Source organism: Leuresthes tenuis, unplaced genomic scaffold (genome assembly GCF_036924035.1).
Source record: "Leuresthes tenuis unplaced genomic scaffold, fLeuTen1.0.hap1 SCAF_23, whole genome shotgun sequence".
NCBI classification, from domain to species: domain Eukaryota; kingdom Metazoa; phylum Chordata; class Actinopteri; order Atheriniformes; family Atherinopsidae; genus Leuresthes; species Leuresthes tenuis.
Genome location: NW_027325377.1, coordinates 12,740,578 through 12,752,699, shown reverse-complemented (window position 1 = coordinate 12,752,699; position 12,122 = coordinate 12,740,578). Strand labels below are relative to the sequence as shown.

The window sequence follows — 12,122 nt, the reverse complement described above, 5'->3', positions numbered from 1 at the left end:
ACGCTTATTCTCGGATTCCTGAAAAGGTTTAGAGTTGTTCTTTCCTATCCTGCAAAGTACAACGTTCTTTTTTGTTTAAAGCTATTTAGACATGAATAAATATGAAGGACAAAGAACTTGGTTTGAGTGAAGGAATTCATTTTATATCAAAATCCGAAATTGTGTAGAACTCGTGAAAAGAAGATTATTCTCGGATTCCTAAAGGTTTAGTGTTGTTCTTTCCTATCCTGCAAAGTACAACGTTCTTTTTTGTTTAAAGCTATTATGACATGGATAAATATGAAGGACAAAGCAGTTTTAACTTAATCGGTTTCAACAAAATAGAAAGTATTACTTTGCAGTATACCAAAGAACAACACTAAACCTTTAGGAATCCGAGAATAAACTTATTTCCACGAGTTCTACACAATTTCGGATTTTGATATAAAATGAATTCCTTCACTCAAACCAAGTTAAAACTGCTTTTTCCTTGATATTTATCCATGTCTGAATCGGTTTCAACAAAATAAAAAGTATTACTTTGCAGTATACCAAAGAACAACACTAAACCTTTAGGAATCCGAGAATAAACTTATTTCCACGAGTTCTACACAATTTCGGATTTCTATATAAAATGAAATCCTTCACTCAAACCAAGTGAAAACTGCTTTGTCATATTTTTCAGCAAGTATGGTAGGACATTCACACCTACTCACAGCCGAACACCTCCGCTCCCGCATTTGATGGTGTATAGTCGGGCATTCTCACCATTTCTCATCAGGTTTTTGCAAATTATGATCTGATATTCACACCTGCTTTTGATGATGTATGGTTGGGCATTCGCACCTTTTTTTACCCATTTTTCAGGAATTATGGGTGGAAATTCACACCTTCTTGCAGCTGAACACCTCCTCTCCCGCATATGATCATGTGCGGTTTGATATTCGAAAATTTTCTTTCATGTTTTTTAGCAATTATTGATGGACATTGAGACCTTCTTGCAGCTGAACACCTCTGCTCCCGCTTTTGATGTTGTATAGTCGGGCTTCCGAGCCTTTTCTTCCCCGGTTTTTACAAATTATGGTTGGACATTCAGACCTTCTTGCAGCCGAAAACCTCCGCTCCCTCTTTTGATCATACATTGTCGGGCATTCACACCTTTTCTTAACCGCTTTTTACAAAACATGGTCGGACTTTCATGCATTCTTGTAGCCGAACACATCCCTTCCCGCTATTGATTGTGTACAGACGGCCATTTTAACCTTTTCTTACCCGCTTTTTACCAACTACGGTCGGACATTCACACCTTCTTATGGCGGAACACCTCCGTTCCCTCTTTTGATGGTGCATGTTCGGGCATTCGAACCTTTTCTTACCCGCTTTTAACAAACTATGCTCGGACATTCAAACCTTGTAGCCGAACACATCCAGTCCTGCTTTTGATGATGTATGGTTGGGCATTCGCACCTTTTTTTTTTACCCATTTTTGAGGAATTATGGGTGGACGTTCACACCTTCTTGCAGCTAAACACCTCCGCTCCCACTTATGATCATGTGCGGTTTGATATTCAAAAATTTTCTTTCATGTTTTCTAGCAATTATTGATGGACATTCAGACCTTCTTGCAGCTGAACCCCTCTGCTCCCGCTTTTGATGGTGTATAGTCGGGCTTTCGAGCCTTTTCTTCCCCGGTTTTTACAAATTATGGTTGGACATTCAGACCTTCTTTTAGCCGAAAACCTCCGCTCCCTCTTTTGATCATACATTGTCGGGCATTCGCACCTTTTCTTACCCGCTATTTACAAAACATGGTCGGACTTTCACACCTTCTTGTAGCCGAACACATTCGCTCCCGCTATTGATTGTGTACAGTCGGGTATTTTAACCTTTTCTTACCCACTTTTTAGCAACTACGGTCGGACATCCACACCTTCTTATGGCGGAACACCTCCGCTCCCTCTTTTGATGGTGTATGTTTGGGCATTCGAACCTTTTCTTACCCGCTTTTTACAAACTATGGTCGGACATTCAAACCTTCTTGTGGCTGAACACATACACTTCTGCTTTTTATGATGTATAGTTGGGCATTCACACCTTTTCTTACCCATTTTTCAGTAATTATTGGTTGGAAATTCAGACCTTGCAGCCAAACACATCCGCTCCCTCTTTTGATCATACATTGTCGGGCATTCGCACCTTGTCTTACCCGCGTTTTACAAACCATGGTCGGACTTTCACACCTTCTTGTAGCCGAACAACTCCGCTCCCGCTATTGATTGTGTAGAGTCGGGTATTTTAACCTTTTCTTACCCGCTTTTTACCAATTATGGTCGGAATTTCACACCGTCTTACAGCGGAACACCTCCGCTCCCTCTTTTGATGGTGTATGTTCGGGCATTCGAACTTTTTCTTACCCACTTTTTACAAACTATGGTCGGACATTCAAACCTTCTTGTAGCAGAACACATCCACTTCTTCTTTTGATGATGTATGGTTGGGCATTCGCACCTTTTCTTACCCATTTTTCAGGAATTATGGGTGGACATTCACACCTACTTGCAGTCGAACAGCTCTGCTCCCACTTTTGATTATGTTTGGTTGGATATTCGAACCTTTTCTTAACTGCTTTTTACAAACTTTGGTCGGACGTTCACACCTTCTTGCAGCCGAACACCTCCGTTTCCGCTTTTGATGGTATATATTCGGGCATTCGAACCTTTTCTTACCCGCTTTTTACCAACTATGGTCGGACATTCGCACCATCTTACAGCGGAACACCTCCGCTCCCTCTTTTGATGGTGTATTTTCGGGCATTCGCACCTTTTCTTACCCGCTTTTTACAAACTATGCTCGGACATTCAAACCTTCTTGTAGCCGAAAACCTCCACTCCCTCTTTTGATTATACATTGTCGGGCATTCGCACCTTTTCTTACCCGCTTTTTACAAACTATGCTCGGACATTCAAACCTTGTAGCCAAACACATCCACTCCTGCTTTTGTTGATGTATGGTTGGGCATTTGAACCTACTTGTTGCCCGCTTTTCATTAATTATGGGTGGACATTCACACCTACTTGCAGCCGAACACCTCGGCTTCCGCTTTTGATGGTGTGTATTTTTGCATTCGAACCTTTTCTTACCCGCTTTTTACAAACCATGGTCGGACTTTCACACCTTCTTTTAGCCGAACAACTCCGCTCCCGCTATTGATTGTGTAGAGTCGGGTATTTTAACCTTTTCTTACCCGCTTTTTACCAACTATGGTCGGACATTCACACCTTCTTACAGCGGAAAACCTCCGCTCCCTCTTTTGATGGTGTATGTTCTGGCATTCGAACCTTTTCTTACCCACTTTTTACAAACTATGCTCGGACATTCACACCTTCTTGCAGCGAAACACCTCCGCTCCCTCTTTTGATTGTGTATGTTCGGGCATTCAAACCTTTTCTTACCCGCCTTTTACAAACTATGGTCGGACATTCAAACCTTCTTGTGGCCGAACACATCCACTTCTGCTTGTGATGATGTATAGTTGGGCATTCACACCTTTTCTTACCCATTTCTCAGTAATTATTGGTGGACATTCAGACCTTCTTGCAGCTGAACACCTCTGCTCCCGCTTTTGATGGTGTATAGTCGGGCTTTCGAGGCTTTTCTTCAACGGTGTTTACAAATTATGGTTGGAAATTCAGACCTTGCAGCCGAACACCTCCGCTCCCTCTTTTGATCATACATTGTCGGGCATTCGCACGCACCTTTTCTTACCCGCGTTTTACAAACCATGGTCGGACTTTCACACCTTCTTGTAGCCGAACAACTCCGCTCCCGCTATTGATTGTGTACAGTCGGGAATTTTAACCTTTTCTTACCCGCTTTTTACCAATTATGGTCGGACATTCACACCGTCTTACAGCGGAACACCTCCGCTCTCAATTTTGATGGTGTATGTTCGAGCATTCGAACTTTTTCTTACCCACTTTTTACAAGCTATGGTCGGACATTCAAACCTTCTTGTAGCAGAACACATCCACTTCTTCTTTTGATGATGTATGGTTGGGCATTCGCACCTTTTCTTACCCATTTTTCAGGAATTATGGGTGGAAATTCACACCTACTTGCAGTCGAACAGCTCTGCTCCCACTTTTGATTATGTTTGGTTGGATATTCGAACCTTTTCTTAACTGCTTTTTACAAACTTTGGTCGGACGTTCACACCTTCTTGCAGCCGAACACCTCCGCTTCCGCTTATGATGGTATATATTCGGGCATTCGAACCTTTTCTTACCCGCTTTTTACCAACTATGGTCGGACATTCGCACCATCTTACAGCGGAACACCTCCGCTTCCTCTTTTGATGGTGTATTTTCGGGCATTCGCACCTTTTCTTACCCGCTTTTTACAAACTATGATTGGACATTCAAACCTTCTTGTAGCCGAAAACCTCCACTCCCTCTTTTGATCATACATTGTCGGGCATTCGCACCTTTTCTTACCCGCTTTTTACAAACTATGCTCGGACATTCAAAGCTTCTTGTAGCCAAACACATCCACTCCTGCTTTTGTTGATGTATGGTTGGGCATTCGAACCTACTTGTTGCCCGCTTTTCATTAATTATGGGTGGACATTCAGACCTACTTGCAGCCGAACACCTCGGCTTCCGCTTTTGATGGTGTATATTTTTGCATTCGAACCTTTTCTTACCCGCTTTTTACAAACCTTGGTCGGACTTTCACACCTTCTTTTAGCCGAACAACTCCGCTCCCGCTATTGATTGTGTAGAGTCGGGTATTTTAACCTTTTCTTACCCGCTTTTTACCAACTATGGTTGGACATTCACACCTTCTTACAGCGGAACACCTCCGCTCCCTCTTTTGATGGTGTATGTTCGGGCATTCGAACCTTTTCTTACCCGCTTTTTACAAACTATGCTCGGACATTCACACCTTCTTGCAGCGAAACACCTCCGCTCCCTCTTTTGATTGTGTATGTTCGGGCATTCAAACCTTTTCTTACCCGCCTTTTACAAACTATGGTCGGACATTCAAACCTTCTTGTGGCCGAACACATCCACTTCTGCTTTTGATGATGTATAGTTGGGCATTCACACCTCTTCTTACCCATTTTTCAGTAATTATTGGTGGACATTCAGACCTTCTTGCAGCTGAACACCTCTGCTCCCGCTTTTGATGGTGTATAGTCGGGCTTTCGAGGCTTTTCTTCAACGGTGTTTACAAATTATGGTTGGAAATTCAGACCTTACAGCCGAACACCTCCGCTCCCTCTTTTGATCATACATTGTCGGACATTCGCACCTTGTCTTACCCGCGTTTTACAAACCATGGTCGGACATTCACAGCTTCCTCTCCACCATACTTGTATGGTGGGATATTCACACCCACTTGCATCCGAAGACCTCCGCCCCCACTTTTGTTGATATTTAGTCGGTCATTCACACCTTACCCGTTTTCTTGCAGCCAAACACCTCTGATCTCGCTTTTGATGATGTAAGATTGGGCATTCAGACCTTGCTTTTCCTGCTTTTCACCAACTATAGACGGACATTCACACCTTCTTGCAGCCGAACACTTCCGCTCCACCTTTTAGGTTTCTATCACACCTTTTTTTTCACCGCATTTTATAGATTATGGTTGGAAATTCTCAACCACTCATCCGAAGACCTCTCCTCCCGCTTTTGTTAATATATTTGAACTTTAGTCAGACATTCACACCTACTTGCAGCCGAACACCACCTCTCTAGCTTTTGATGATGTATGGTCCGGCATTCTTACCGTTTCTAACACATTTTTCAGCAATTATGGTAGGACATTAACACCTTCTTGCAGCTGAACACCTCCTCTCCCACTTATGATCATGTGCAGATTGATTTTCGAAAATTTTCTTTCATGTTTTCTAGCAATTAATGATGGACATTTAGACCTTCTTGCAGCTGAACACCTCCGCTCCCGCTTTTGATCATACATTGTCAGGCATTCGAACCTTGTCTTACAAACTTTAGTCAAACATTCACACCTTTTTGCAGCCGAACACAGTTTTTTTCAGCCGAACTTGGGCATTCGAACCTTTTCATACCCACTTTTTACCAACTATGGTCGGACATTCAAACTTTCTTGTAGCTGAACACTTCCAGTCCTGCTTTTGATGATGTATGTTCAGGCATTCGAACCTTTTCTTACCAGCTTTTTACAAACTATGCTCGGACATTCAAACCTTCTTGTAGCCGAACACATCCACTCCTGCTTTTGATGATGTATGGTTGGGCATTCGAACCTACTTGTTGCCCGCTTTTCATTAATTATGGGTGGACATTCACACCTTGTCGCAGCCAAACACCTCCGCTCCCTGTTTTGATCATGTATGGTTGGACATTCGCACCTTTTCTCACCCGCTTTTTGCAAACTATGGTCGGCCATTCACAGCTTCCTCTCCACCATACTTCTATGGTGGGATATTCACACCCACTTGCATCCGAAGACCTCCGCCCCCACTTTTGTTGATATTTAGTCGGTCATTCGCACCTTACCCACTTTTGGCAAACTATGGCCTTCTTGCAGCCAAAAACCTCTGATCTCGCTTTTGATGATGTAAGGTTGGGCATTCAGACCTTGCTTCACCTGCTTTTCACCAAATATAGTCGGACATTCACACCTTCTTGCAGCCGAACACTTCCGCTCCACCTTTTAGTTTTCTATGGGGCATTCACACCTTTTTTTTCACCGCATTTTATAAAAACACCACAGGAACACCGTATTGAGGCTTTGTTCTGACCGCTCATTCGGTGTCGCGTTTCTTTCAAGCAATTCTCCTGGTTAGCCAGCACTCGGCTCGCTCCCAGAGCCGTGTTAAAGTCTACTTCGCATTCACTCTCTTTTCTCAGCAGACTAAAAGAAAGTTTCATCTTGGGCTCCCTGAAACTTCCATCCTGCACCGCTGTTTGCTTTTTCACAAGAGCAGAGGAGAGCGCACCATTCCCAGGGGCACTACAGTACCGGGTCGATGCTTGGAGTGAACGGAGCAAGCTCCTTTTTCAACTCCTATTGATACAAATCCATTTAATATGTAGTCCTCGCATAGAGGACACATCAGACATTAAACTGATAAGAACAGATACTACACTTGATCTTAGCCAAAAGGCCGAGAAGCGATAACTGTACACTGGTTCACGTCCGAGGGCCCTTCCTGGCACAATGCGCACTTGTAGCGGTGTTCTTTTTATGGCCATAGTGTCACTTTGCACCTCGGCCCACCCGCTGCACTGAGCACTCTTCAGCCCTTTTAAATGGTATAACTTTACACTACCGCACGCTCCAGCGAGCACCATTCAAGCAACAACTTTGCACTCCAGCTTCGAACATTGGCACAGTCGCAACAAGTAAGGCGACTCTACTCAGAGAAGTCACTCTGCACAGTAACAAGATTTCTTTTGCACAGACAGAAAGGGCTTCATCCGCAAAGGTAAAGCCTGCCAAAAATAGAAACAACTCATTAGTGCTGCTCAACGTTGTACTTTGCAGTAAAAGAAAGAGCAAATCTAAAGATTCAGGAATCCGAGAATAAGCTTACTTCCATGAGTTCTTCACGATTTCGGATTTTGCTATAAAATGAATTCCTTCACTCAAACTAAATTAAAACTGCTAAACCGCTAATCTGTTACATGCAAGGCAGATGTCAAATTCACCGAAATAGGATCTAAGGGTATTTGGCCAATCGAGCTGTAGCAGCTTCGGTAAAAGAGTATAAGTTGAAGAGTTTGTGAATAAAGGTGTGCGCACACATAGTGAGTTGTAGGAAAATAGGCAGGGAGCAATGCCGGCTGGGGTATAGGTTCTTGTATGTTGTCTGACTGTTTGATTTGAATGTGTTGTGTAAGTGTCCTGTTGAATGTTACATGTTTGGGCTTTGACACGCTTCACTGTGGTTGTTAACTGTGTGGTGTGTCCTGAAATGTTATATGTTTGGGCTGTGTGACATGCTTAATGCTTTTCAGTAGCAACCCACTTATTCATATATAGCAACATAAGAAGTCCGGACATACTTTGATAGTAGTTGTAGAAGTATCCTTATTGATAATAGATAAACTAATTCATAGTGATAGAACAGTAGATGAACAGGTGCCTGCACATGTCTCATGAAAATAAAATGGGTGTATGATTGCTGACGGCAGAGCAATACTGCCAAACTTATGAGTTCTTGTGGCAAACTTGATTCAGTGTCTTGACGTGTATACGCTGTTTCGCTGACTTGTCACAAGAAACAAAGTGTGTTTGATAAGATCCGACCATTTTATTACGGGAGGATCAGTATGTATGGATTCTGATGTGACTGATAAACTCATTCGTATCTTAAGCATAATCTAATACGTGAGACAACGCCCTGGCACACAATCAAAAAAAAAAAAAGAGAGAGCGGTTTTGTGTCCCCACAGTCCATAATGTAGAAAAGAGAGAAAAAAGCCTTTCTGATTTGTTGTGTGTGCTCACAGTGCAGAGTGTAGAGAAAAGAGAGAAAAGAAAGCCGTTTTGGTGTCACGGGTGTTGTGACTTACACACACACATTTCTGAATTGAGAAAGGAAATTATTTTAGAGGAAGCACTAGAGTTTAGATCCCACATTTGTTGATAGGCATTCATTTAATTTTTCTTTTAATCAGTTTTAAAGTGAATACTAACTGAGAAATTAAAAAGGTGAAGAGTTTAGAAGCTTGGTTCAAGAGCAAAACTTGGTTTATGATCAGCTGAGTCTCTAAACAGAACAGCAAAGGGCTTCATCGAACATTTAAAAAAGATTCAGATTGTTAGAATATCCAGAATTTATAGGAATGGTGGTGATTACTCTTATTTTCTAGAATGGAAATAACTGCACCATGTCTGTTTTATGAATTTAAGGGGCTAAAAAGTTTTGTTCTCGTTTTTCTATGATTAACCGAATGTATGTGAGAGTCCAAACAGACAGAAGGGTTACGGCCGAGCGCTGGACCTTCCAAAAAAGATGAGACAGGCTGGACCCGTGCCATACTAGTTAAGGCCTGCCTGTGGATAACAGGTTCTTTAAACTCTCACACACACAAACTCACACACGTTCGCACACATACACCCATACACACACACATTCTTGAACTTGCTGCAAGATTAAACCTTTGCATTAACTGACTCCAGCAACTCTGAGTCTCATTGAGAGACTTTTCTCAACAATTGGGTCCTCAAACCAGATCTCAACGTTTTTTCCGCTGTCCAGGGTCGGAGCTGAAACCGTGCACGGGGGAGTCCAGTACTCCTAATGAAAGACCCCCTGCTGAATTGCGGTAATTAGGGGCCAGTGTCCACTGAAAGGGGAAAAAGGGACGAGATCGTACTTTTGAATCAATGGCCAGAAGCCATTGGCAGTGCAGGCATCAACAATAATGGTGTTATTTCACCCATTAACACTTAAGGTACCTCATGCAGTGGCTGTGATATGGTTACTTAACAAAATATCTTTACCAGACATCTCTCCTACATAACAGTTCTTCTTTCACAGCCACACCTTGTTGTCGAGAGATGTGCTACACTTAATCCATCCACACTGCTACCTACCCCACAGATGGAAAGCCTCATGATTGCATGTCAGAAATAACCATCAGTGTTTTACCCAGGCCAGACTTAACTGATATACATTATGAAAATGCAGAAATAACTATATTTATTCAACAGATCAAGGAAAAAAACCCTGATGGCACAAATGCTACAGGATTTGCAGTAGTAACAGAAACTGAAGTTTTCTTAAAACAACCACTACCAAAAAATTACTCTGTTCAAGCAGTCGAATTGGTAGCTTTAACTGAAGCTTGTAAATTAAATAACAAAAAGGTTGTTAACGTTTACACTGACAGTCAGTATGCCTTCTCAACTGTACATGTGTTAACACAGCATTGGAAAAACAGGTATGTTGACATCCACAGCTAAATGTATAAACTACAAATATTTTAGCATTATTAGATGTTATTCAATTGCCATCTACAATAGACTCGTATGAATGACCGGAAGGAAAACCATACTGCCAAAGAATTTGTTTAAATATGCAGCAGTATTGAGCCACGGACCATGTCATGTCTCAACAGGAGGGATGGAAGCAATAATGAACCAGGTTTTTACAGCATATGGTTTTACTAATTATTAAAAACATTTTTTTAGAATAAATAAATGAATAAAGTTTTGTCTAGCAGGTCAAATATGTGCAAAATACATTCCACAGGGCAATCTAAGACCAAAACGAAGATAATTCCCTAAGCCAGTGTATCTTTTTCAACATATTTGTTTGGATTTCATTATTTCATTATTTTGTAGATTTCATTGAACTAAATTAATGTTAAGGGAAACGATTCTGCTCAGTGACAACAGAGGTTTTTACCAAATGGTCTGAAATATTTCCATGTGCACAAGCAGATGCACTCTCAGTAGCAAAATCACGCGTAAAATAACTCATTTCTAGATTTGAAATTCCTGAAAAGATCTTCAGTGATAATTTGACACACTTTGTAAACAATGTCATCTCACTGATGGCAAAGAACTTAAAATAGACCTTAGAAACCACTGTGATATAGAAGGTTTCGCTAACACATTGGAATTGTTTTACTATTTACATATGCATGTGCAGTGAAGAATTGCTTGCTGCTGATAAATGCAAAGAAGAACAGCTTACACATAAATGCTCACATATAGGCTGCTGAATGCAATGAAGACCTGCTTATCCAGTAAAGTTCAATGTCAATGTGTAATATTCAATTAGGATTTGCAAAACAGTGAAGTTAAACAATGAATGGGTCCATAGTCGGTATGAGAAGACTACAGGAATATTTACCTGGGTGTACGTTCAAACAGAGATGAGAAAATTGCGATAAATTATTGTTTGTTTGTTTGTTAGTATGTATATGAATGTTATGTGTATAAACTGTGTTGAGTTGTAGTTACTCAGTAGTGTCTCAGTGAAACAACCGACGGGGGAAGCCTTGCGGTGACAACAAAAGCAGTGTTTTACTGATCAGTCAAGTTGCTCCAGTGTACTCCATACAAACTGGTTGGCTGCTGAAGGGATAGAAAATGGGGAATACTTGTTTTAAAGCAAACAAGGAATTAGATGGGAAAAATACATGTTTTAACGGGACCCAGACAATATTAAATACTCAGACAGATGGGAGAAGAAGTGTAGTTTTGTAGGAAATCACAAAATTATTACATAAAATGAGTGAAATCAATTGAAGAATGCCTTTCTGAAGAGCTGTTTACCACAGATGAGCAGCTTTGCGACCAAGCACATTGTAGATCGCTTTACTGCCAAAATGATCTAGTTTAATGGATTGGTTTAGACATTTATAACAGCATTTTAAGAACAAAGAGAGAAACAAAAAGGGACAACGCTTCATGGTGGAAGGTGATGTATAAATAACTGTGTATATGATGAAGGAGAGACCATTTGAGCAGCACAGCCATTTCGCAGCACAGGGACAGCAGTCCAAGTTAAAGGATCTCCCATGTGGTATCACCTGTCACATTGTGTCAAGGCATCAAAAGAAGAAAAAATCACCAAACTCAAGGACAAAGAGACGAAGACTCCGGTGAACGAAGAGAGAGGACTTACAAACCAGAAATACAAAAGGATGCTCGATATCAAGATCCAGAAGAAGAGGCTAACAATGCCACGAACACTTACGATGCTGGGAATGATGCCAGCAATGAACAGAGAAGAAGATTCAGTGTCATCAATCTGCAACACGTGCCTCTAATGAGGGGGTGAATATAGAATCCTCAACGATTACAACGTCTCTGGGAACTGTGACAACAACAAGGTTTAAACCATTTTGATATATATTGTAACCTATTGGCTAAGGAATAGTGCTGAAAATGAGGTAAATCTAATCCACCACTGTCCTTGGTCTTCTGTAGGGTTTTTAAACTAATACGTGGTGGTTTGTTTTTCCACAGAAATTTGGAGATGCATGAATCTAGTGACTTAAACCAAGTAGCAGATGGTTTTATGGGGATCATTGAGAACAAATAGTTAACTTTTGGTAGTATCATCATTTTAATGGTTGTAACTCTCCCCATAAGTGATATAGGTAAGGACTTCCAACGAGAGAGATCGTCCTCTA

At 41.4% G+C, this 12,122-nt stretch overlaps 1 non-coding gene across 1 annotated transcript; it reads right to left on the bottom strand.

The window, feature by feature from the left end:
- Positions 1-6,953: 6,953 nt before the first annotated feature.
- Positions 6,954-7,144, bottom strand: LOC140283580 (U2 spliceosomal RNA). The gene has a single exon (XR_011910173.1). It is a non-coding gene; the product is annotated as a U2 spliceosomal RNA (small nuclear RNA).
- Between the last annotated feature and the right edge of the window lie 4,978 nt (positions 7,145-12,122).